Source organism: Opisthocomus hoazin, chromosome 1, assembly GCF_030867145.1.
Source record: "Opisthocomus hoazin isolate bOpiHoa1 chromosome 1, bOpiHoa1.hap1, whole genome shotgun sequence".
Taxonomy (NCBI): Eukaryota; Metazoa; Chordata; class Aves; order Opisthocomiformes; family Opisthocomidae; genus Opisthocomus; species Opisthocomus hoazin.
The window spans coordinates 147,114,709-147,140,776 of NC_134414.1; the positions used below are offsets into that span (position 1 = coordinate 147,114,709).

Genomic DNA, 26,068 nt, shown 5'->3' on the forward strand with positions numbered 1-26,068 from the left:
GAGTCTGCCTATGTTTCTGCATGACTGGAAACTGTCACTACTCATTTAAACTTATTAATGGTGGAAATGGATATGCTGGTTCGTCTAACAGGGATGAAATATGAGGCACTAGCATTCAAATTCAAATGTTGCTCCCAAGAGTAAAGGAAGAGGTGAAGGTATTCAAGAGAGCTTGGACAATTAGAGGCAAAAGCTGCGTTGCAGCTTGAAGAGGTGTTGTGCGATTTGCCTATGGGTTGCTAGAAGCAGCTTGTGGTGTTTTTGAACAATTCAGGAAAATACTGTGTTTTAAGATAAAGGTTTAATAGAAGGAGATGGTGCTTTAGGTGAGCATTATGCCATGGGAGACACTAAGTTTTGCTCTCAAGAGGAACCTAAGTTGGGAATATTCATTTTGGGGAGGGGACAACGAGCATTTGAGAAATTAGACTTTGAAGAGGGCAGATGCAAAGCTGTGACTGAAAGTTGAGCCACTGTAATGGCTCTTGTGAGTCCATTCTTACACTGAAGGTGTGCAAAATGATTCTTAAAAATACAGACCTGGAGATTGAAGGCTGCAGCCCTCCAGCTATCTTTACGGGACCTGAAGCACTTAAGACACCCGAGCACCGCTGGCACATGGTTGCTTTTCTTATCTAAAAGGGCTGCGAGCCAACAGCGCAGAAAGAGACAAAAGGAGTCCCCAGGCAACTTGAGCTGTAACCAGCCCTTCGCATAGCTCTGCCACTGCTCTTCTGACAGCGTGGTAATGTGCAAACACGTATATTTTAATTTCTTCATTATTCTTCCACTCTGTTGTCTGAGTATATTCCCAGAACAGAGATTATTTTGCCCTAGCTCTTCTCTCACCTGCGTGCCTAAATACAAGCCCAGAGCTCGCTTGTAGTAGGAGCATTTTGACTGACAGTACCTTCACCAGTTGAGACTAGTGGTGTGCTAAAATGAACAACTGGCATTTCAGAAACTGTAAAACTGACCTGACAGAGTGTGATTTTCAATTTTTTTCTTTCTCTTTTTTTTTTCTTCTTTTGTCCCTCACCAAGTTGTAGATGCGCCTTAATTCTGATGCTGTCATGCAGTGATGTCACCGGTTAACATTTCTGCAACTTACAGACAACATGCACACTGAAATGCTTACCTAGTCAATTGGTAAACAGAACTGAAATGATACAGTTATAAGTGAATCTTGGTTTAACTTTTTTCTTTTTCCCTAAACAGACTTCAGACTGCAGCAGGAATACAATTATCTTGTCTGAAGCGGATGGCTGAAAGAGAGGGCAATGGTGACTCTCAAGGTGATGGCAATGGTTAGGACAAACTAGATGTTAGCTATGGATTTGCCACTGCCATGCCTACCTCTCAACAACCCATTTATTTCTTTGTAACAAACTAAGAGTTGTGACTGTTGGCTTAACTACTTGGCTTTTTAAGGTAGGGTTACAGTTCTGCCGACCTCCAGTGCAACGGCTTGCAGGCGTTTTCTTCTCTTGACAGATAATAGTATTGGGAGGAAAAGGAAGTTTTGCAACTCTTAAATTTCCTGAAGAAAAAAAGGCTATTAAGATTCCTTTACAAATAAATTAAAAACAAACTCAGAAAACTCAATGAGTCATAGTTTGCAGGAATATCACCTTTTTTTTCTCTGTGCTGATACAATTTTTTCCCATTTATCCCAAAGGAAGGCAAACTTTGCCAGCTTCTTTGCTGGTGCTACACTTCAGTATTGCATTGTATTTAAAAGAATAGTATAAAATTTCATCCATCAGTAAAATGAGGATGCTTTTGAACAATTAAGAGAATCCCTTCACATCAGGTTTGAATAACGAATAAAAGGAAATGATGAATCCGTTGAAAAAATGTATGACGAATTTCCAAAAGACACAGTATAAGTAACCAAGCTGGACATTTGCAGAAATGCTCATAAAGGAAAGTAATTTTCATTCTAGTGAGTAGTCTGCAGCTCACTGATTTAGAAGAGGATGCTACTTTCAATAACAAAATTCATTTCTGTAACACAGTGGTGAGACTTTGGTGCAGATTAAAACCGAAATATTCCCTTGTCAAAGCACTAAAGCTAATTATTGAATGAGAGATGTCTTCCAAGTAAAGTCACGTTTCCTGTATGAAGTAGTGACCTGATCTGAAAGAAGGATTTTACCTGATCAGCCTTTGAGGCATTGCACTAGGCGCTACACATTTTTAAAACTCTTATGCTAAATAACATTTCAAAAGGACGTGCTTTCATCTGATGGAGGTGTGCTGTATGTTGTATTACCAGCTCACGGGGATCATCCTGTTCTCCTTGATGATTTTCTTCACAACTCACTGGGTTCTCACTTTTGAGTATATATTGTGCATAGGGTTCTCTCTTGACCTCCTGAAAAAAAAAAAGTGTTTTTCTGATCTTAAATGGAATAATTTTCTTTATTTTGCTTTGTTTTTTCTGGCACTTGAAATAATGATATATCAATAGTTATCTTGTCCATTTTGTTCTCACAATTGCAGTAGTGTAGAGCATCAGAAATCTGATTTGTCCTGGAACTTGCGAGGAAGTTGCTATGGTAACTGGGCACTATATGTCCCATATGGGGCTTGAGTTAGGTGTGCACACTTCATTTAACTTTCTAGTAGTACTCTTGAAAGGTTGTAAGTCTGTGAACCCCAGTAAAACACCATCTCTGGGGTACTAAGGAAAAGTAATTCCTCGTTCTGTCTCAGCCCTGCTTTGCTGCATCCCGTTTGTCTGTTCCTTCCCTCTCACTCTGTGTTGGGTGAGTGACTGGAGACGCTGCTGTGGCGCTCTCCGGGTGCGGGGAGGTAGCAATGGAGGTGCTGGCCCGAGCTGGTGGGCTGTGGTGGTACAGCTCTTCCTCCATCAGCACAGCGGCTGTGGAAAGGGGACACCCCAGGAGCTGAGCACGGTGCGTGGGCACCCAGCCCGTCAGGGGCTGGATGGGCACGGTCTGCACCGCTGGGGTCCTGCTCCTAAAAGCCGCTTTCTCTTCCCCGTGCTTTAAAACCCGGCAGGCGTAAGCTCTGGTGGCGGCCAGCTGGTGTCCTGTGCCCTGCTGAGGTGTCGCTGGCTTTGGGGTTACTGCCCTGGAGGCTGGACCTTGTCCAGGGCGGCTCAGGCGGTTCCTCTTCATCACCCCTGTCCGAAGCAGTGAAAGGGGCTGCATATACACTTTAAGGAACGGAGGAAATCTTGAGGGGGATGAACTGTTAGGAACCATTGTGTAAATATTTTTGCATTATCCAGTAAGAATAATTCCCTTCTCTTTGATTTTTATGCTTTTTTGCCAAGCTCTAATCAAAAGAGTCTTGGTTTTTAAGATGCAGGCATCTCCCATATGCAAGAATGTGATGGCTGCTCTGTTCCTTCTTCTGTGTAAGATGTTCTCTCCTATTTTGGGTGATGTTTTACCACTCGTTCTGTGGTAGGGCTGTGGGCCAGCCCCATCGGTGCCCCCAGGCAGTCAACAGAGCAGAGCACAGGCTGGATCACAGATGATGGGCTGGGTGCCTCTCTGAGCTTGCAGCTGGATTGAATTGTGGTGTTGGGGTTTGGGTTTCTTTACAGTCTAGCTGAGGGGTTTAGCACCATCTGTGAGCTGTTCGGAGACAGCAGCGGGTCTCGTGTTCTGGACTAGCTTTGGGTGAGGGAGAGGAGAGGCTGGGAGGGACAACAACCTCTGTTGCTGGTTGTAGGTGTATTTCATGTGCAAATTCAGTCAAGATGCACCCAGACTAATTGATAATGCCAAAAATTCTTTAAGTCTTTCTTACCATGGTCAAATGCCACTAGCTTGCTACATTCGACTTTTGTAAGATTTCTGCTAGGTATATTGGGACTTCTGTAAATATTTATTCAGTTCCAGCTGCCAGCTTCTTATTGCCTGCTTCTCATCAGCAGTTTATTTGCAGAATGGAGTGATGGCTGTGGCGCCTATGGGGTAAAAAGTAAAGAGCAGATGGATCTTTCTTGAGCCCAAACTTTCTTTGGACCCTGCTCATGGTGGGGTTTCCATGAATTTGTGATAAGTAAGAGGCCGTTTTCCTTATTCAGGGAGAGAAAAGCTCCATAGCTTCCATTTGCCAGGATAGCACAGGGGGGAATCTAGTTCTCAGCTAACACTGCCAGATCCTCTTTGCCCTTAGAGAATATTCCCCGACAGATTTGGGGGATTATTTTTGTTCTGTTGTGGTTTTTCTTTTTTTTTTTTCCTTTTCTTTTTTTGGAGACACTTTTAGTAAACAGGTTGAACTCGCTCAAGGCTAGAGATACGATGAAATTTAGGGTGGTGACCTGAGGCCTTATGCAGAGACATGCTTGCAAACCAGCTCTGTTACCAACTTGAAAACCATAGGTCATTTGTTTTCTCTGGAAATGTCCCTCAAGAGGAGGCAAACAGAAAGTGTTTTAAAAACCTAGGCTCGTAGTCAGCTTTCTGCTTTTCCTGGAGGTGGGGGAAAAGGAGTTACTGTGCGTGTCCACGGTTGTTTTTTCTTTCCTTTTATGATCTTTGATGGTTGGGAGTGGGGTAATATTTTACATAGTTATAATTAAAAATCTGTTGTTTATGGTTTGCATCTCAGTCCTGACTTGATTGCAAATAACCCTTCAGTTAGGTAGAACAGGTATAGTTTATACCCCTGGGACACGGATTGAGAATAACTGTGTAAGGCCATAGATCCTTCCCTTCCCTCATGCAGATTTAGGGGGAAACATTGGTCCAGCCCATTCCTTCTTCTGCAGTCTTGCTTAACCTAGAAAATAATGGAGAGAAACATGGGGATTGTAACAGTTTACAAAAGGGAAAAATAAGAAGTACAGACTCTTCAATATTAGTCTTTTCTTCCTTGGTGGGTACAAGCTAAGCGGAGCTCCTGCATCTGCTGCCGTGTCCCAGTGCTTGCGCTGGGAAGTGCTGAGCTGGGCTTCATGGCTCGGATGAGAAGTTCTCCATCGGGCTGTGACAGAGGAATGTGATTTTCAGCCTTGGTTTTGCAAGAACATTCACAGGGAAAAAAATACTGGAATCTGTCAAATCGTAGAGGATTTGCAGATTTCTAAAAAACAATATGCCAAGCTAAAGTTAGATTTTTAGGAACTGTCTAAGCATTGATGCATGAGGAGGTTATTATTTTCCTGCCTGGCTAGAGGACTGCCAGCTTTCACACTGTCAAGAAGAATCCACAAGTAACCTGAATAACACATAATCATGTCTTGCTGGAACTTAGAGTTATGATTTACAGGGCTGACAGTTGCTTTGTTGTATCAGCACTGTGTGGTTGTAGTGCAAACAAAAATGCACTTCAAGTACCTAGAAAAGAATTAGACTTAAAAATATGTCATGTTTTTAATTCTGTGAATTGTTATGTCTCTGAGTAGGTCTTGTATGCAAAACATTTTTACTTCCCTCAGGAACACAGATGAATGCACACAGTATTCTCATTTTCCTGTTGCTGCAGTATTTTTGCAGCTTGGTAATGCGCATTTCTTTTTTTAATCCGTCTGTGCCTACTGTGTTTGGTTTTGCCCACTGAAAGCAGTCTTCATTTCTGGCAGTTTCGTGTAAATCAGTAGCATTCTGGGGACAGAGCTTCGCCATGCAGTTGCTACTCGCTGCGGGACCAGGGAGGAGGCATTTGAGTTCCCAGCTGCGTGTTGACAACACTGTGCTCACAACTTTTTTGCCTTGGTCTCCTCAGCAGCCATTCCACTATTGCTGGTATTGGTATAAATAACGAGTGGTTAAAAAAGTGAACCAAGTGACTTAAACTCCCATTTCTATAAATATAGCATCTTCCTGCCTCGTTTTCCTGAGAGGATTTGCTCTAGTGTTTGCTTTGCAGGCTGTGGAGTGTATCAGTCTCGCTGCTTTCACAAGGGTAAATGGGGGGAGCTTGGGAAGTCACTGGCCCAGCATCGCTACTGTGCAAATATTTGCCTGGTTAATTTATGAATATTATACAAAATAAAACTTACAGCTATTACAGACAAGTACTTAGGTGTTTTTATACTGTAGGTGAAGTGTGTCGTGTTTCAGTGGAACAGCTACCTGAGTCTCAAGTAGAAGAAGATAACGTGCACAGACGGAGTACTTTCTCTTTATTCTGCTGCTGTACTCAAAGTTATCCTGCATCTGCATTAATTTTCTGTAAAGAAAGATTTAGAACTTCGAAATCCTGGCCTAAGCGCCATTCTTCTGAAGTAACTTAATAAATTGGCATGTAGCCTTGCCACCTCATGGCTCGTTGAGGTCCCAAGGCAATATTTAGTGTAACAGAATAAGCAGTGCTCCAGTGAACACAGTCATCTCTTATGCAGAGAGATGCATTTGTGCCTTTCAAGACAAAGAATCTTTTCAGTATACGTCCAGCTATTATTCTGTTAATTCTTTGCAGAGAATTGCCACCTCTTTGTTTTCCTTTGAGTGGGGAAAGGGTTTAGCACGTTCTCACTGAAGAGGCCAGAGTTTGAAGCTGCAACACTTACATGAGGATTAACTTTTTTAAGGACTTAAGGGTCCCTATGGAGTTGCCTAAGCCCATTAATCAAAACTTGAATTTTCAGCCTAATATGTGAGTTATGTTTGTCCAATTCCTAGAGGGCCAGTAAATCAAATTAATCTTAATTAAATTTAAGCACGCGATAGGAGGGGCCAAAAAAAAAGAAGCATAATAATAATATTGTAGAGTTTAAAACTTGCAAGGATCATTAGACAAGACGACTGTTACTTTTTCTGGTTAAAATGTAAATACGTTTTAAATTCCCATTTCTGTAAATACATTTTAACTTAGTTTTTTTAGACTCGAAGCAGGGTTTCAGTAATACACTGACGACTGTTCTTATGTCTTCATGGGAAGAGTATTTTTCAGACCAGTAGGTTGAAATCTCATTTGATAAACCCAACTTGTCTTGCTAAACCTGTAAATTGTGTTGATCAAATTTGCAACTGTGTTATGGTAACATTAATATTAGAAACAAAATTCCTATAGTGGATGTTTCTGTATGCTAGACGGGGACAAAGCTAAAAGTGATACATATGTAAGTGGCTACTGTTTTTGGTTTTTGTGTATATTCTCAAGTTGACGTAAATTTTTCATTTAAACCTTGCACTAGAAATCCTTAGATGTGTGAGACCATGCAGAATTACTTAACCTTCTGAGAATGTCTGCATTTTAATAAAAAAGACATCAGTTTTGTATCTCTTGGTTTATTGATTGTTTCTGAGGAAAATTGCTCTTTTGATTTAAATCCAATGGAAGCTTTTCTAAATACAGGTCTTCATCAGGCCAGTGTTGCCCTCTTTCACAACAAGAAGGCATCTCTTCCCTTCTGGTTCTGAAGAATGTGTTTAGCATTATTTCATATCTCTTCTTTTTATGTCTCATAAGAAAATTTGTGCACAAACAGACATTGCTGGCTTTTTTTTTTTTTTTTTCATTAAGTTAGATTTCAGTGCTCCAGAGCTGTGAAAGACAATATTAGCATTGGTCTTTCTTTTAAACACCCTACTTACAGGCTGTCATTTACTTCTTCCCTTGGCCCATTTCTTCATTCATCTAGTCTTAAAACAGTTCCTAGAAGCTTGCAGGAAGGGAGTTTTTTTGCGCAGGGTGTGCTTGGTGTGCTCCACTGACATAACTTACATATTTCATAGGTCTGTGTCCTAGGTGGTCAAGCTGAAGTAGCTGGTTTATGTTTGGTGGGGTTTGTTTTGTTTTTTATTTTTGCATAGCTGGATACTGACAGCAGTGTTTTGAGCCTCCTGGGAAATGAAACTGTTTCCTCCTGAGTATGATCTTGATGCATCGAAAGGTTTCTCCATCTGCCTGTCCCTGTGCATCTCCCATGTGCATCCTTCCTTTATTTTAGCAATCTTTATTTCATCCTGGCAAACAGAGGGAAACTGTGGTTTTATTATTAAACTCTAATAAGGGTACACAAATTGTTTGGAAGTTAAAGACAAACAACACTGCTTGGGCTATGTAAATAATGCAGTGGGTTACCTGATATACTGGAGAGGCTTCTAGAGTTTCTCACCTCCTCACGTCTCCTGCAAAACAGTTGGTAAAGGTCAGCTTCCAGTTAGGGTGGTAACTGTTACTTTCTTCATTAGGCTTAAAAAGGGGTGTCTCTCTTCTCTGTTTTTTGTAATGTTCCAAAGAAACTGAAACTTCCCAGAGAGTTGCCAAAATTTTCCCCTTTCTTTGCTTTAATGTGTTTTGCCGTAGCAGAGGTTGAGAGATTTGGTGGGCATCCAGCCACTCTCCTTCTCTTTCGTAGGCTTCTGAGCAGGTTGCTGAGCCCAGTTCTGTGAAGAAATGATGCTGTGGTTTATCAGGCTATCTAATAAATTGCCATGACACAGACACTGTTAACATTTACTTAAAATCCCAACACATGAGACCATTCTGTATACACAGGCAATCCTGTGTGTCTAGTAAGAGTTTAAGACTGGGCCCTTGCCATCTTGGTTGCCTCAGCCTTGGTTGCTGAGGCTTCACCCACCTCAGCAGAGCTATGTTCTTGCTTCTACCAGCAGAAAAATCTACTTTCCTTTCTGCCAAACAGGCAGCTTCAGTTTGGGATACATCTGTTGTCCTCTGCAGATGTTGAGGCTGCAGGATTGCCCTACTCCGTGGGATATATTGCCGGATTTCTGCTCTGTGAAAGGGGACAGATACGGTGAGCAAGAGAAAAAAACTGTTGTGCCGAGCAGCTTCGTGGGTTTGCACTAAGCCTACTCTGAACACAGCAAAAAATTTTCTCCTTTTGTTCCAAGCCTGCCAATGTAGGTGTATGAGATGCGCTTAGTGGTAGCCGTGTTGTCAGCATTTTTGTTACAACCTCCTATCTTAACTTTTGCATTTTGGCCCTGAGTTTATTGGTCCATGCGAAGTGGTGGCATAACCTTTTCGCCTACAGCGAACATTATTTTATTCACATTTTTCTTGAATTTGTTTACCAGTTTGGGGCTTTGTTTTGTTTTTTGATTCAGCACCCTGAACGTGATATTTTATGGCCACGGTTGCGAGACTAAAAAGTAGCTTTGAATACATAAAGTAACAAGGTGATGAACATTATTTTAAATGGTTAGAGCAAATTTCTGGTTTTATTTATTGATTTTCCCCAGTAGAAATCTGATGGTAAGATTAAAATGATGAAACATTGGATTAGGGATTGTTTGTTCAGAGGGATTTTATGGTTGAGTGTGCTAAGCATTGGTAATGATAATACATGACTTTATGCAGTGAACAAAACCAAACACAATAAAAATACTTTGTTGATATTGGCAAGACAAAATTTTAGGCATTCTTGGGAAAGTTAATGGGCTAGCTTTTCTCTAGCTTTCATGGATTTTTTTTCCTCTGGATGGGACGCACAAAAGTTCCTTTTGGTCATGTAGATCTTTAGTGTCCTTATTCTGGCTGTGTGGCTCTGAATTTGTCTCGCTGTGTTGCTTTAGGTTATGATGTCGATACGTATTAGGTCATTTTTAAAAAGGGTAGAAAGAAAGACCTGGGGAACTACAGGCCAGTCACTCTCACCTCTGTGCCCAGCAAGATCATGGAGCAGATCCTCCAGAAACTATGCTAAGGCATATGGAAAATAAGGAGGTGAATGGCGACAGCAAATAGGGCTTCACTAAGGGCAAATCTTGCCTGACAAATTTGGTGGCCTGCTACAACAGAGTTACAGCATTGGTGGATAAGGGAAGAGCAAGTGACATCATCTGCCTGGACTTGTGCAAAGCGTTTGACACTGTCCTGCATGACGTCCTTGTCTCTAAATTAGAGAGACATGGATTTGATGTATAAGGATTTGGCCAGATGGTTGCACGCAAAGATTTGCAGTCAATGGCTTGATGTCCAAGTGGAGACCAGTGATGAGTAGCATTCCTCAGGGGTGAGTATTGGGAGTGGTGCCGTTTAACATCTTTGTCAGCGACATGGACCGTGGGATTAGATGCACTCTTAGTAAGTTTGCCGACGACACCATGCTGTGTGGTGTGGTTGACGCTCTGGAGGGAAGGGATGCCATCCAGAGGGACCTTGACAGGCTTGAGAGGTGGGTCTGTGCAAACCTCATGAAGTTCAAAAAGGTCAGGTGCAAGGTCCCGCACATGGGTTGGGGCAATCCCAAGCACAAATCCAGGCTGGGCAGAGAATAGATTGAGAGCAACCCTGAGGAGAAGGATTTGGGGGTGCTGATTGATGAGAAACATGACCTGACAGTGTGTACTCGGAGCCCAGAAGGCCAGCCGTATCCTGGGCTGCATCAAAGGAAGCGTGGCCAGCAGGTTGAGGGAGGTGATTCTGCCTCTTTAACTCGCTCTGGTGAGACCCAGAGTGCTGTGTCCAGCTATGGAACCCTCAGCACAGAAAAGACATGGACCTGTTGAAGTGGGTCCTGAGGAGGGTTGCAAAAATGATCAGAGTGATGGAACACCTTTTCTATGAGGAAAAGCTGCAAGAGTTGCGGTTGTTCAGCCTGGAGAAGAGAAGGCTGCAGGGAGAACTTATGCAGCCTTCCAGTACCTGAAAGGGGCCTGCAACAAAGCCAGAGAGGGACTCTTTACAAGAGCATGGAGTGATAGGACAAGGGGTAAAGGCTTCAAGCTGAAAGCAGATAGATTGAGATTAGATACAAGGAAGAAATTATTTACTGTGAGGGTGATGAGGCACTGGCACAGGTTACCCAGAGAAGCTGTGGATGCCGCCTGGCTGGAAGTGTTCAAAGCCAGGCTGGATGGGGCTTTGAGCAACCTGGTCTGGTGAGAGGTGACCCTGCCCATGACAGGGGCATGGAAACTAGGTGATCTTTAAGGTCCCTTCCAACCCAAGCCATTCTATGATTCTGTGTTTTTGCCATAATTGTTAGGCAAAAACGGTGTGGAAATACAAGGGGTTTGCAGGTAGTTTAGCACAGAGCCAGGGAAAAATGTCCATCTAACCATGATGGTTTGTTTTTGTTTATGTGTTAGTTGTTTGGGGTTTTTTTTTTACTTTGCAGGGAGGTTGGGCTTTTTTACATGTTTGTTTTTGCATATGATCAGTTAGCCCAGGATTAGGCTTTTTTTTGTTTGTGGTGTAAATCCTCCTCTTGGCCTAAAATGAATGTTAATTAGACATCTGTACTTACACGTGCCGCATTGCAGAATCAGCTCCTTATTAGTAAGACAAATAAAAATGCAGATGAGATGATATAAGAAAGTCAAAATGAAACTGGGATCAGATCAAGGACAAGCACTCTTGTTCCGAAATTATAAAACAGAGGAGGAGAGATGCTTACGGAAGTTGGAAGGTGACACTTTAAATATTTAAACATGAGGATTTCCTGTTTGTACACCCTTGTCTTGTAGAAGGGCATTACTGCAGGACATTACTGCAAACATTGCCTTTTAATAGTCTTCAATAAAAGAAACATTAGCAAGAAAACCATTATAGAGGTAAGTGGTGGGTTTTATTGTTCTTTGTTTTTCTTAAGAAGTGGGACCTTTTTGAAAGCTGATTCCTAGAGGAGACTTGGGAGAAATTCATTAAAGGAATACTACCTTATACTTGTCCATTGTAGGGCTCCTTCTGAGTGCTTGGCCGTCATTGGTACCAGTCATCACTTGCAGGAAACAGAGCTAGGGCGCCTTGACGTGCAGCAAAGAAACCATCGTATTTGTTATTCTTACGTGGGATCTGAGGAGAATATTTAGCCCAAGGTCTCCAGAAATCCCTGCCTTTCAGACTACTGCGAGCTCTGTCCTGCCCAGAGTCCTGATCCGGACTGGGTTGCTCCTGCTGGTGTGTACTAGTGCACTGGGAACTAACAATAGAAGTAAAGTGGTAGTGATAAGTACTATAAAAATATGTTCTGTTGTTTGAGTCTGGTTTTTGTAGGAATTAGTAGTTATGCTCTGTTTGGAGAACTGCAGATTCTTTTGAAGAAGCAGTGGCCCCAAGAAAATTACCACCTTGTCCTTGTTGCAGATTAGGCAGACTATTAGGTTTCTGATTCTTCTTTTGATGAAGATAACATTTCTCTTTTTTCTTAGACCTGGTAGTTGGCCTGAAAACAGGTTTGCTCTCTTTTTTTTTTTTTCCCCCAGCTGCATTACTAGACTAATAAAAGCTATTGCAAACCTTGCTTTTCATAGTCACATTGATTTTTTAGGATGATTTAACTTGGAACACAATACAAGGAAGCACATTAAATTTGAATAAAGCATTAATTAATGAAGTAAAGGTCATACAGAAAATAATAATGAGTTCAAAGACTGTGGTCAATACCAATAATGGAGTAGAAGAAAAAAAATTATTAGCTGCTGAGTTGTGTTAACAGGTTGCTTTGGGTTAGAACAGAAGCTTTATTACCCTGATGGGCAATATCAGGAGAGACGGGAAAATATCGCTTACGGTGCAGTGCTGTGACCCCAGTGGACTAGATGAGCTCTAACATCAGTGATTCTAATTAGGGATAAGTGTAAAGGCATAGGTAGGAAATGGTGTTTGAGAAGATAGGGAGATGAACTGAAAATTGTGGCATCCATAGTCTTGATGCTGCGCCTATTTGTGATTCCCAGAGAGAGGATAGCACATGCTGATGAAGAGGATCTGGTTTTATTATTGAGTATAAACAACGTGACTTGATGTGTTTGAGTGTAGGGAAAAAAACTCCTCCTTGAGTTTTGAGGTGTTTCAGAGGCCATGTCTGTGGTGTGCTCTGTGTTCTCTGGAGATAAAAATTTCATGAATCCAAGTTTCAATATAGCTTGGAAGCAACTTCTGATTACATCATGATGAGGAAACTGCCCCTGCTCCTCAGCTACAAAGAGAAAATTATTGGCCCTAAACCTGATTTATTACTACAAGCTGTGCTTTAAGTAACTTTTATTTCCATAGCGGCGATAATGTGGTGGAATTCTGTAGGTGTATTGATGTGGAAACCTCTGTGCTTTTCATTGTAGAAGTGATTTCAAAAGGCTGCCTGATTTTTGTGCTTTGCTTGATAAACAGAGAAGATTCAGCGTCTTCCTGATGACACAGTTTTCATATGTGGTAACAGAGTTAGGAAGTGTCGGGTTCAGGAAGGACTAGTAACTGCACAGTCTTAAATTTATACCAGTCTGAACCAAATGTTCAGTCATTCACCTTTTGGCCATGATTTTTCTTCTTAAGCATCTAGTTACTGACTGCTCCTTCGTGCTGCTTCCCCATCCTTCTCCTTGTGAAGGGATTCCTATTTTTGCCTTCCTTCGTCCACGTCTCTAGAGGTCTCACAAGACAAATGAGCTATAATAAATTTACACAAGGCAAGATTCGCAAATGTTATAAACAAGATTATTTGTTAAATTTCAGTGTGAATACTGGGCGTTTTGTGCAGCGTGCTTTGCCTTTCTGAAAAAATAAGAGGGACCTGACTTTTCAGGCTACGGTGGGACAGTTGCCTGGATTATTTCAGCTCTCATTTTACAAGAGGGCTAGCAAAGGACGGGCTTGACAGCGAGCATCTGGAAAAGTTCATTTGTCCTTTGTTGAGGACAGTGGATGTTTTGGTAGGGTCTAGCGCTGAGATATGTGAAGGATGGAAGTCGTTTTACCCCAGTTCATGCATATCCTCTTTGTTTCTCTATTTCTGTGGAATGTCATCTGGTTGTTTTTTTTTTCCCCTTTGCTGAACAGGAAATTTGAGCAAAAAAAACTCAGCCAGAAGAACTAACACAGTTACTTTTCACGGTCTAGTTTCTGCTGCTCTGAGCACCTGTGGCAAACAACATCCCCTTCTAAGCCGGTGGTGGGAAGAAAGAAAATGAAATAAATGAAATGTCTTTGGGTAGTGCAGGGGGAATGCAAGCTGTCTGCAAGGTGAGCAGGGGTATGATGAGTATTCTTGCCACAAGGTAGTATCTGGAAATTGGTATTTAAAAGGCTCTTCAGCTCACATTGGATGTGGTAAGTCTGGGAATCAAGGGCTGAGCGGCTCTGCTCTGAACACCCTTCAGAGCGACTAGAAAGACACCTTCTCCTTCTCGCACCCCCTGCTCCCTTCCAAAACAACAAATTGTTTTGCTTACTGCTTTTTCTGATACCACATGTGATGCTTCCCCCACGTCTTTTAAGTTACATCAGTCCTTGACAAAGGTCTGAGAGTTGATGTAGTTTTTAAGTGTGTTCACAATCTTACGATCTCCCTTCACGGGAGTTGGTGGGGAATTTATGCTCGAGCCACGAACATCCACTTGTCTGTCCCCCACTGCAATACCCTCAATGCACATGCTTTTAAAGTCTGTAACGGTATTTGAAGACAATAATCTAATCTTCCTGAATAATGTGCTGCTCTCAGTTTTGTTTGCTTACCACATGCGTGTATTCTAAAGAAACAGATTTGTCTTCTGTAGCGCTAACAAGAAATTCTGCGTCTGTCGAAATATAAGACCAACCATCTGTTGACTTCAGAAAGGCAGAAATTTAACCATATGAGTCTTTTATTAATAAATCTCTCTTCCATTTAAAAAAAGAATAATTTTAGGAATGCTCCCAAGATACGCTTCTGGTAGGGAGACTAGAGGTTTATATGTTAATATATTTGCCAGTGTAACTTTTATGCATGAAAGTTTAGAAGAGGAACCAAGTTAAACGTATGAAAACAACTTTTATAAAACCTGAGACTAATACAACTTGTTTCCTATTTCAAAATAAAAATGGTACTGACTGGTTTTCAAATGAACAAACTTAATCCTTGCAGAGCTTGAAACCTAAACATAGTAGCAGGAGGAACCTAAAAGTAAAACGTATGTCATTGTTCACCCTGCAAGTAGTTGAAGCTGGGAGAAAGGCAAAAGTAAAGAAGACGACAGTGACAAGTAAATAGCCACTGAAATCATCCAACAGCTCTTAATCAACCAAGTCTGGTGTTAAAGTAGAGAACCAAGGAAGGTATAAACATTCAAAGAGCAGTAATAATAATAATAATAAAAAAACCTGGGGCCCGCAACATAGGAAGGACATGGGTGTGTTGGAGTGGGTCCAGAGGAGGGTCATGAAGATGATCAGAGGGCTGGAGCACCTCTCCTACGAGGACAGGCTGAGGGAGTTGGGGCTGTTCAGCCTGGAGAAGAGAAGGCTTCAGGGAGACCTTAGAGCAGCCTTCCAGTACCTGAAGAGGGCCTACAGGAAGGATGGAGAGGGGCTTTTCACAAGTGTGTATAGTGATAGGACAAGGGAAAATGGCTGTAAACTATCAGAGGGCAGATTTAGATTAGATATTAGGAAGAAATTCTTCACCATGAGGGTGGTGAGGCACTGGCACAGGTTGCCCAGAGAAGCTGTGGCTGCCCCCTCCCTGGCAGTGTTCAAGGCCAGGTTGGATGGAGCTCTGAGCAACCTGGTCTGGTGGAAGATGTCCCTGCTCATGGCAGGGAGGTTGGAACCAGATGATCTTTAAGGTCCCTTCTAACCCAAACCATTCTATGATTCTATGGTTCTATAGCAACTTTGAGCTTCTGTAGCAATGAGGATGGACAACTTTTAGACACCTGACTCAGATTTATATTGACTCAGTATAAGTAACATTAAATATGTCTTGCCATTCTATTGTCTTTCCATCAGCTTTCTGTCTTTTTTTTTATATCCTTCCCAGTTCTAGGGCATATTTTATCAGTCTATTTAAGATGACTCTTCTGCAGTGGGTTTGTAGTGCAGCATTTTGAAATTGTGTTATTGAACACAGTCTTTTAAGAAATGGCTGACTCATATACGAGTTGTTTGGAGTTTTCCACCTCTTTTGGCATTCTGCCTGTTTCAGACAAAATGATGCAGCACCTTAGCCCATGAGACTTTGAGAAGAGATGGGCATTTGTGTGGCAAATACGCCTGCGGTACACTGGTGGGAGAAACTGTACTTCTAGTGGCTCTGGAAGTAGTTTTGCATTGTATGTTTTGTGAAATGAGAACTTCTGTTAGTCAGGAATCTTTCAGAAATGTAGATGTAAACAGAATTGTTGTAGAGTTAGACAGCAGCATGTTTTTTGGGGGGGCTCAATGTCATCACATAGGGTAGAGGGTGTATATAATTTTTTTTTAAATTTTAAATCGATTACTATTTCTAAACAAAGTTTACAAAAACATCACACTAAATGATACGTTGTCTCTCTTGACCTTAACAGTAATCCTTTTCTCTTTGCCTTGCAAAGAATTTTTTCCCTGTGGACTTACCCATCAGCTCCTGAAAGGCAAAAGGAGGTAAAAGCTGAGCTGAAGTTGGGTTTTTCTGGGGTTTGTTTTCTTTCTTTCTTTCTTTTTTTATTTTTTTTTTTGTCTTGTTTTGCTAGAAGACATGTATGACTGATTTAGGAACAAAGTGTTATGTTAAATAAACTGGTATTGGATGACTTCAAATTCTTTGTCCCATGCTTCTTTACCAGCTCAACATGCTGCATCTCTTGTCTCCACATTCTTAAACCCTACTGGTGTACATCGAGATCCTAGTATTGAAAAAATAAAAGAAGAAAAAACCAAAAGAGTTGATCAAAGCTGCTTAGAATGATATGTAAAAAATGGTTTAAAACAAAATGGTGCAGAAAAATCCTTTCCAGGCTCTTACTGATTTCACAGAGCAGCAGTGGTTCCATGTCTGTTCAGGTGGCCGGTTCCACTTACCTTGAAGGGTGTGATGTGCTTTCTCAAGACAAGGCTGTGCCAAGTTAATTGACTTTTTTTTTTCTTTCTTATTAAGTGAGTCTGGCCAGGCTGCACTTACTTGGATTAAATACAAGCAAAAAGAAAACTCACATTAGTTCAGGAAGTTTGTTTTGTGGCTCTTTGGAAGAGAACATTCCGTCCCCTCACTGCAAAACCAATACAAACAATCTCTTGGCACAGACGCTATTCTTTGTAGATACCTTACTTTAAATTATCTCTCGGTTATTTTGCAAGATTAAGTATCGCTGTTCCTATTTCCTGGATAAATTCTGCCTTGCATGATTGTGCTTTCACTTTGAAAGCCACTTCTGCAGAGGTAGTTGGGCAATACGATTATGTCTGCTAAACAGTGTTTGAGATCTGTTGGTATAAGATGTTGAATGATTGAAATGGTGGTTATAAATGGTAGGATAGTAAACGCTCTTTATAAAATAGCACTTGTTCAGAAGTGATTGTATCTCATTTTAGAAATGATTGTGTAAATATGGGTTGTGTGATTGTTGGTGTTACTGACAAAGAGCTGTAGAAGTACAGAGTAGCAGTGAAATATTCAGAACTGTGAGGGATTTTTCTTTATTGGGTAGCTGAGGAATTGTGTGTGAGTTTTGTAGTGAGATGTCCTTTTCCCTTTTTTTTAACATTTCTTTTTTTAAAGGATATTATTAACCTCTTCTGGGTTACTAAAGGAGTACTGAGGACAACGCATTTCATGTGCTTATATTGGGCATTTCTCCCATGTGAGAAGCTGACATGAGCTGCTGGAATTACGAATAAGAGCAGGGAAAGCATCATGCACTGTGCAACCTTAATCAAACGGGGACCAATCTCTAGTGCCCTCTTTTGATAATATATTCAATGGAACCAATTAGGGGAGGATCTTAAGTGATGTTGATAGGTTATTGGACTGATTCTTCAAGCAGCCGCAACTGCTACTGACTTGGGCTCTTACTAGAAGGGAAATGAAAGATACCTTGTACATTGTAGGAGACAGTCCTACCTGTAGAAAATGATATTCCCAGAGAGTGATAAAAGCATTTGTCTGAACAAATCTCTACTGTAACAGCTTTGAAGTGAGATGAAGGTTTACACACACACTCAGATGTAATTTTTGACAAAGAGCTAAAATTTTTATTATGAAAGAAAACACACTGAAAAACCCAGCCTTGCAAACTTTTCATTTCCATACATTTAAATCCAAAGACTAAAGTGTTTTGATTGTCACATCTGTCTTATCTTTCTAGCAAAGCCTTTTTCCTATAATTAAAAGGTCATCAATTTTTCTAATTGATGCCAAATCCAATCCAAGCCACCCACGCAATTATTTCTCTCCCCCTCCCATCACTATCTGATATTTTGTTTGCACAGTCATTATTCATTAACTGTGCTCACGTCCAGGGCTGCCAACAGTAAAATCACATTAGCAAGGAAGAGCTCTGAGACTCACCAGTGAAATCTGTTTTTTCCTTTTCTGTTTTACATTGGCTTTCAGATGAGAATCTCCAAACCTGTCACAAATTTTGGAGATAAGGAGCTTGGAAACAACGAATGTGCTAGTGTTTGCTACTTTCTTTTCTTAGCAGGTTTTTTTAGTTCTTCCATACTACTGAGAAAAATGAAATTCTGTGTAAGAACTACTGAGATTAGAAGTTACTATTGGAAAAGAAAAGGTGACTTTTGAGCATGTCCCTTTTTCCTCTGTGGTGCATCCTCAGGTGCCTGTGTCTGTCCCCTTACCCTTTTGAGAGACAGAGACCTACACTCAAAAGTCTCGCTGTGATTGCTCCTGAAGGCTTTTTGGTCTTCTGCTTTTTCAACATTTGACCTTGGTTCCTCGAAAATTTGATTTGCTACTAACCTTACCTGGCTCTTGGAGTGCTCCTCATCCCTTGCACTTGCATTTTGTTAAGATGTTTTGTAATGTTTTGTAAGGGAGAACATGGGCATGGAGGGGTAGAGGGTCTTTCCCGAGGCCAGAGAGCTGGGAAAGGCCGAGGCTTGTGGCTGGGAAACGAGATACGGATGGAAGGCAGCCTGTGCTATCTTAATGTGCTGTGCCCATGTGTTGTCTTTTCTTGAGTGTGGATTTCCTGGTCTGTAAACCATCAATTGCCTATCTGCCCTTAAAATATTAGAATTTTAGGTTTCTGACAGAATCAGGTGATTAACAGATAAACCACCACTATAATCTGGTCATATTAGTAAGCAACTTGATAAGGTTCAGTACATAGAGTAGCTCAATATACTACTCCCTATGTTAATGTGCAGCTACTGGATCAATTTTGATTGACTGCCTTGGTACTGGATTGACCTGTTACTGCTTCTTCCTAATTCTGGTGCTAGGTCAAATCAATCTGTACTTTTTAATTATCTTTAATTGGATTTATCATAAAATGGAAAACATCACTGCAAGGTTGACCCTGTAAGGGAAGGGGAATGGAACCTCTTGTAGAAGTCACAGAATTGGGATAATGTCAAAATGATGTCTCAGAGAGCAACTCAAACAAATATACAACTGTAAATAGAGCAGGTCTGGTGAAATTTAAAGGGCTGGTAAGCCCCTGGGATGGTGCAGCTATGAAGCTGGAAGCGACTTGTACGTACAACCAGGCTAGAACAGAGTGTTGGATGTGACTGAAGAAATGAAACAGAACCGGACTAAGCTTGCCTGAACTCTTGAACGTCAGATTCAAAACTGAGGGGTGGCCAAAATTAGAGGGGAAAATGAGAGAATACCGTAATCGTCACCTTCAAAAAAAAAAAAAAAATTAAAAGTTACACCATTTGCTGTCTCCTTCCTCTGCCTTTTATCTTGGTTTTCACTTTATTCTTCCTTTCCTGCACCCTCCTTGCCCACGTGCCCCGTGGCTCCAGCTCCACTGGTTTGCGGGGGGTTTCTTGAGCTGTCCCCAGTTTCTCTCTGTACAAACAGGTTTTGTCCCATCTCTGTCCCCTTTGGGCCACGTGGCTGCTGGTGCTTTGCGAGCGCAACCGTGGGCTGCTCACCCTCGGCCACGGCTGAGTGCCGGGAGGGCAAGGGCTGCGTGGGCAGCCATTGCTTCCCAACAGGGACAGGGATGTGAGATGAGGAAAGGGCTCCACTCTCACCAATACCTCCGCCCTTGTGCTTGACCCAGCTTCCACAAAGTGTGTTTACAAACATGTTACGCTCTCTTTCTATTTGGGTTTGCAGCCTTCTCAGTTCTGCTGAGCCTGTCAGCTCCACAGCTTTGTAAACTCCTCACCTCGCCCGTGAGGAAGGATCCAGCCGCAAGCTGTGCTTGAAAGAAGGGGTTTGGCTGGAAGCTGTCCAGGTGTCCTGACTATGACGTTCCTGTTAGCCGTACGGAGGAGTTCTTTTTGCTATTGCTGGTGTTTAGAAAGTTCACGTGTTTGAGAGTAGTGGATGAACTCCAATCAGAAATTACTTCTCCCTCTCATACAGCAAGGGAAATCACATTTTAAGAAGTTGGCGCCTAGCAAGTCTAACGGATTGTATAATGCGCAGTAGAATTGCAAAGCTGAACCTGTTTCTTTTCTGTTTTTCCAGTGATTTGTACTTTTGGGCAGCCACCTTTTGAGTGGCTCTGGAGAGATGCTAGCCACCTGAGCTGAATCAAGCAGTGGCAGGGACAGCATCTGCCCGGGCTGAAGTTTTAAACCCAGGCACGTGACGTTTGAGCAAGTGGTCACTGGTGAGTTGTACGTAAGCGCAGCTTCTCTCTCTCTCTGTCTCTTTAACAACTGGCACCTTGTTGCAAACTGTAAGTTTCTGGATGCAAAGGCTCGCCTGCCTTGCTTGTTTTTCCCAGAGGGTGACTGACAAGCTTAGAGAAAATGAGAGTGATCCAGGCTACCAGCTAATCTTAGGAAATCCTTACTATTTGTTTGTAAGTTTATGTATTTTTTTTTCCCTCTCCTTCCACTGACTAACATCCTGGTGAGGCCAAACTTCAAATCTGTAGCAGCTGATGTGTTGTACTAGATGCTATCACCATACCTTTTTAATCAGAGCAGGTTTTATACCCTCTGCCTTAGCGCTTCACAGCCTGGAAACCCAAGCTGTGGGGGTCTGATAACAGAAGTAGTGACTGGCTGCTGTTAACATGAGGATGATTAAAAATGCGTGTGTGTGTGCTTGTTCGCTCCCATTCCAGCCGAACAGAAAATGAAACTCCTCAAAGCCTTTTGTGTAAGTGCATGTTTTTTTTTTTTCTTTCCCCGTTTAAATCTCTTTGTGGCTGTGTCCAGACAAACTTTGTCCCCAGCTTCCTTTTGAAGATGCTTTGTAAAGAAAAGACTGTGCTTGTTTTGACCTCTGAAGCATGATCCTATCTTCAGTTCAATACTAGACATACCCTCTCAGCAAAAGATAATAGCTAGCAATTTTTTTTTGAAGGGAAGGTGATTTCCAGTTGGTTTCTCCCATCTGTGGTTTTTCTTGATAAAACAGTGGCAATCTGCTGCTTCCAGCAGCTGAAATGCTGTGATTCTTTGACAGCAAATGTGTGGAGTGCTGCCTTGCACCTTGTAACACCCTGCTTTGTTGAAGACACTGTCCATGCTGGGCTCACTGCTGTCTTCCCAGGAGTGTTGTGCCAAGGAATTATCAAGGAGATGCAGCCTGGTCTGCAAAGCACACGTTCGCTGTTAAAAACAGCAGATGTGCCCTTAGCTACTGCTAATCATCTAAGCATCTCTGTGAAATCTGGGGGAAGTAACCCCTCTCTACATGGATAAAGTCCCATTAAAGTGTCAGCACAATACGGCTCAGCATCAGATAATATCTGATATCCCATGAATACCAGAGTTGAAGATCAGCGCTTTCAGCAGAACCACTGGAAGTTATCTTCTTGAGAAGGTAGAAGCAGCCCCCTGTAATGATGGGTGTGGGAAGAGCGATACGTGTCCTGGGCTCTTGTCCAACTCTTTCAGGTTTTTACCACATTGTTAAGAGCGCTTGTTGGAATATTTGGACAAAAACCTGGAGGTCGGTGCTGTACTGAACTGTATGTGCTACTTTGATTAGCCGCAGAGCTGGAAAATTGCTCTGGCCTGAAAAATTATGAGGGTAATTCTGTCTTTCTGCTGGAGGAGGCAATGGCAGAACAGGGAGCTCAAGTACATTATTGCAAGGTCCACTAGTGTGTTAAAACAGGCTAAACCAAGTATATTTTAATTAATGGAAAGTTTGGAAAAACAATTTTTATGCATTCTATTTTTGCAAGTTGGAAGATGCCTGTCCTGAAGTTCCCCTCATTCTCATTACCAGTCTTCTCCCCGCTTCACTTCGGGCGTAACAGCTGCTATCTTGGGATCCGCTGAAGGCAGGCGCATTTCTGTTACACCGCTCGAGAATGCTGAACCCCAGCGCTTGAATAATAGAACAGCTTTAGTGCTAACTCTGGCAGCTTGGAAGGAGAGAGGTTTTAAAATTGTTGCCATTGATTTTCTGAGTGTAGGTGCACTTCTTTTCACCAGTAAGTATTTTCGATTGTTAGAAGTTAGAGGCCACAGATTTTTATAGAAACCTGATAATTTCATGTAGATAAAATTATTCTCTTACAGTGGAAGCATGTCTATGTCTTGATCAGGAAGGTCCCAGTTTTAAGACTGGTTGCTCTCTGTTGTATCTGTGGTCCCTGTCTGTTTCCCAAGCCTGAATGCCAGGATGGGGGAGAAGGCAAAAACCTTTGCTCCCCTCTAGTATGGATGGGAGTGCATCTCCATGTGGAGAAACTTTTGAAAACCATGTTCATCAGCAAGGTACATTGAAAATTCACTGCACAAATAAAGATCAGGTCAGCCAACGCCTGCTTATCACGTCAAATTGTGTTTACAGTGTGACGTTCTTACACTTTGTGCTATGGATTCATCCAGTTCGATGGGTTTGCCTGTGGCTGCACTTAAGAAATGTGTGTGAGCTCAAATGCAGCGTTGTCTTTTGCTGAGAGTGCTGTAGTCACGGAGCACAGAGCTTCAAGTGCAGCGTACGTGGAGTGTCCTGCGCTTGGGGTTAGATGGTGTTTTGCACTTTGCTTTCAGTCCCACTTGGATGCTTTTTGCAAATGCAGTGTGCTCGTTTGAAACTTCCAGATTAATCTTTGGCTCTAAGCTGAATTTTTTCATACTTTTTTTATGGATCTTTTTTTTTTGCATTTCTTGTTCTTGTAGGCATCCTCTGCTGTCAGAGGAGTGTTACATTAAAGTGATGTGCTAATACAAATATTGCAGAATCAGGTGAATGAGTCTCCTGCCCCAGATGTTTATTTATGTTGCTGAGGTGCTGAAACACGCTGACAGAAATTGCAGACCATCATAAGCCTGCAAATGTGCAATGATCAGTGATCAATTAATATTTTGAAACTTAAGAAAATATTAGCGTAAGTAGTTGATTTAAATCAAAACACTCTTTTGTTTAGGATAGGTTTTGCTTAGCTCTATGGAGTAACTGGAGCTAGATGGGTATTTCTGGTGGTTGTACTGTAGCAAAAGTTAACTTATTTCTTGACGGGAGTAAAGGGCACTTAACCTCTGAGACTTACTATTATCTGCTCCAGTCACCTGTGCATTTAAAAAATAAGATTCCTAGGAACATTTTTTTTTAATCCGTATTTCAAAGCACATGGTTACCCTATCTTTTAAATTCTGGAGACACGGAGGGCATTCTTACATCAAGATATGCAAGACCTGGCTGCTCAGATGGGGGAGTTGCCTTTGGAGAAATAGAAAAATCTGGTTATTTTGAGTATTTTCATTGCCTTGTGATATGGCTGCTGATGCCCACGTGCCCAGCTCTGCAGGCAAAGGATCAGTGTCACGAATGAAAGCCAAGTTCCTCGCCGAGTGTTGACAGCTTGTCATTACAGACAGTGGTTTTTTCCTCCTGGCTTGTAGTTGAAAAGATTTCCAGATGATAGTAATCTCTTTTCTCAAGTGACTTGGAGAAGGATCGGGGTTCGTTCCTTCTGGATTTGGGGAGAGAAGAGACACTCTGCTTTTCGTTTGTGCTGAGTTTACAATTATTTCACTGTCTCGGTCAGATTTTCTTAACGTGTCCAAAATCATTAAGCTCCCACGGAGTGAAAGAGGGTGTGAGGAAAAGGAGCGGTGAGGGGAGAGAAGGAAAGAAATGCTAGTTAAACAGGTTGAGGTTTTCTTGGTTTTAGGTGGGGTGTTTATTTTACAGCAGCTGTTCCTGGTACGTAGAGGAGGGTGCGGCGAAGGTGGGGTGACGGCGGGTGTGTGTAATAGAGTATGGCATTTGCTCAGCCATGTGGCAAGAAGGAATTGTACATCAGCCAGTTCTCTGTCCTTTTAACCAGAGCTATAGAAGAATATTTGTATTTAATGCATAAGTGCGGCCGTTCTCGGCTCTGGGCCTGCATGCTGGGCTGCTGAGAATTAGATTAGTAAATGACATCTAATGGCATAAAACCAAACCCAAGCAAACAAGCCCCCCGAAGGGTGCAGGCAGAGAGCACCTTTTGTCCCTTGTCATCAGAGGAACAGGGCTGTTTGAATTGGCTTCCACCTTTGTTTGGGGAGGTTGCTGTGGTGATGAATAACCTTGGAGGAGGGTGCGTGAGCAAGAGTGCACGCGTGCCCTGGTTCTTGCAGATGCAACAACGCTGCTGCGCGCGCGGCCTCTCGCCCCCGCATCAGCGCGTGTATCCTGGCAATGGGCAGCAGCTCCCCGAAAGGAGTTAAAGAACAGAACTCTGCTGTCTCAGAGTGTCAGTTAATGACACGGTGTGAATCTGCTGGTCACGTTCTGACACTGCTTTCGTACCAGGTAGCAGGAGGCTGGGTGATGGCCAAGCGGTCGCTTTTTTCCATTGCATGGAAGGGGAGTTGCAGGGTAGCTGATACACCTGATTTGCACAAGCTTGTGACACCTGGGCTTTGTGTGGTTGCCTGGGCCTGAGGAAGGATAGTAGGCAGAGGAGTAGACTGACAAAGGTACTCTGTAGAAGGAAGGAGGGAAATGCTGTTGTCTGAGAGGGCTTGCTCTTTTTTCCTACCATTGCAAAGATTACATTTTCTATAATGAGGAAAAAACGTGGGGAGTGTCTGAGGGTTAGCATAATTTCTTTTTACTCTCCTTTTATCAATAAATATTACAACAAATTATTATTAAATTTACTGCAGCTCAAAATAGACAAGTATGTTTTTCGTACAAAGATACGAAAATCTGATGTAACAACTGCATGTTGATACAAACGTGACTGTGTGAAAAATAGAATACATATAGGAATATTCTACATGAGATTTATGTGCTTTTTTCATGAAGTCACATTGGTAGAAGTATAGTTTGATTGTACAGTTGTCTAAAGATCTTATTAATATCACTTCTAGGTAAACAATTGCCTTCAAGAAAGTCTTGGAGACTGTATTTGTTTCCCCCCTGCTAGAAAACCCTAGCAAGGGCTGGCAAGAGTGCATTGCCACCTGAGGCAGCTCGCGGAGATTTTTCTTCCCTGCGTATTTACCCTCCCTCCCGATGTCTGTGAAGCTGCCCCATACGTAACTTGTAGGAAGTACTCTGGGAATAACTGAGTCACTCAGAGATGATCCAGTGGCCATGACAAACACAGTGGAGTTTAAAATATCGATTTTGCTGCGTAATTCCTGATTTTTTTTTTTTTTTAAGTGTGAATTACTCAGTTTATTCAGTTCGGTGTCAGCTCCGCATCTGGTCAGAGACCGTCATAGCTGGTGGTTTCATCTGTGAGGCTACAAGGGTTGTCTTGTTCCTGACTGCAGCCATACTGAAAGATCAAAGTTTTTAAAGCAGCAAGGCCTCTCACAGTGCTTAAAGTGAAGACGACGAAGGCAGAGCGCGTGGCCCCCTTGCACGACTGATGGGAGTTCTTGCGGAGTTAGAGCAGTTGGGGAAACAACCTCCTTTCCCTCCAGCAGTTTTTTGAGGCTTGTCGTCTTGAAGTTTTCCCCAGCACAATTTAAACACGCTGTCAGCCCCTTTTAGTGGCTTGCTTAGTTAAAATCACCTTCAGTAAGGAGTATTTAATTACAGCTTCTAATGCCTTATTCAGGCTTCCCTCCTGGATTTTTGAGAATCTGGAGAATGTTGCTAATAGAGTGGAGCCAGCATTTACAGGAATAAATTAATAGCAGTACCATAGCTGTGCTTTTTACATCTGACACATTCTCCAAGGCTCACATCGCACCTCCTGTACTTCTTCAAATTCATTTGCCCTGTTTCAGTTCAGTCTTTTGAAATATTTTGTGATGAATGAGTTCACTTTACAAGCCGGTGATCAGCAGCAGCTGTTTGTAGTCATGCTTTAAATCGAATCCATCTGCCAGTGGGCTCTTCAAAGTGCGAGTTTCGCATTGTCGGGAGACT

At 42.1% G+C, this 26,068-nt stretch overlaps 1 protein-coding gene across 8 annotated transcripts in view; it reads left to right on the top strand.

The window, feature by feature from the left end:
• The window catches only part of EPS8 (EGFR pathway substrate 8, signaling adaptor), a 147,480-nt gene that overhangs the window by 16,309 nt on the left and 105,103 nt on the right, over window positions 1–26,068 (top strand). For 5 of the 8 annotated variants that reach the window (XM_075440546.1, XM_075440529.1, XM_075440577.1 and 2 more), the window contains exon 2: window positions 20,249–20,393. The exons of 2 other annotated variants lie outside the window; for them this stretch is intronic. The gene's annotated coding sequence lies outside the window, so the exon portion shown is untranslated. Of the gene's footprint in view, window positions 1–20,248; window positions 20,401–26,068 lie in introns of all 8 variants that reach the window. One more of the 8 variants, XM_075440537.1, reaches the window with a different exon arrangement.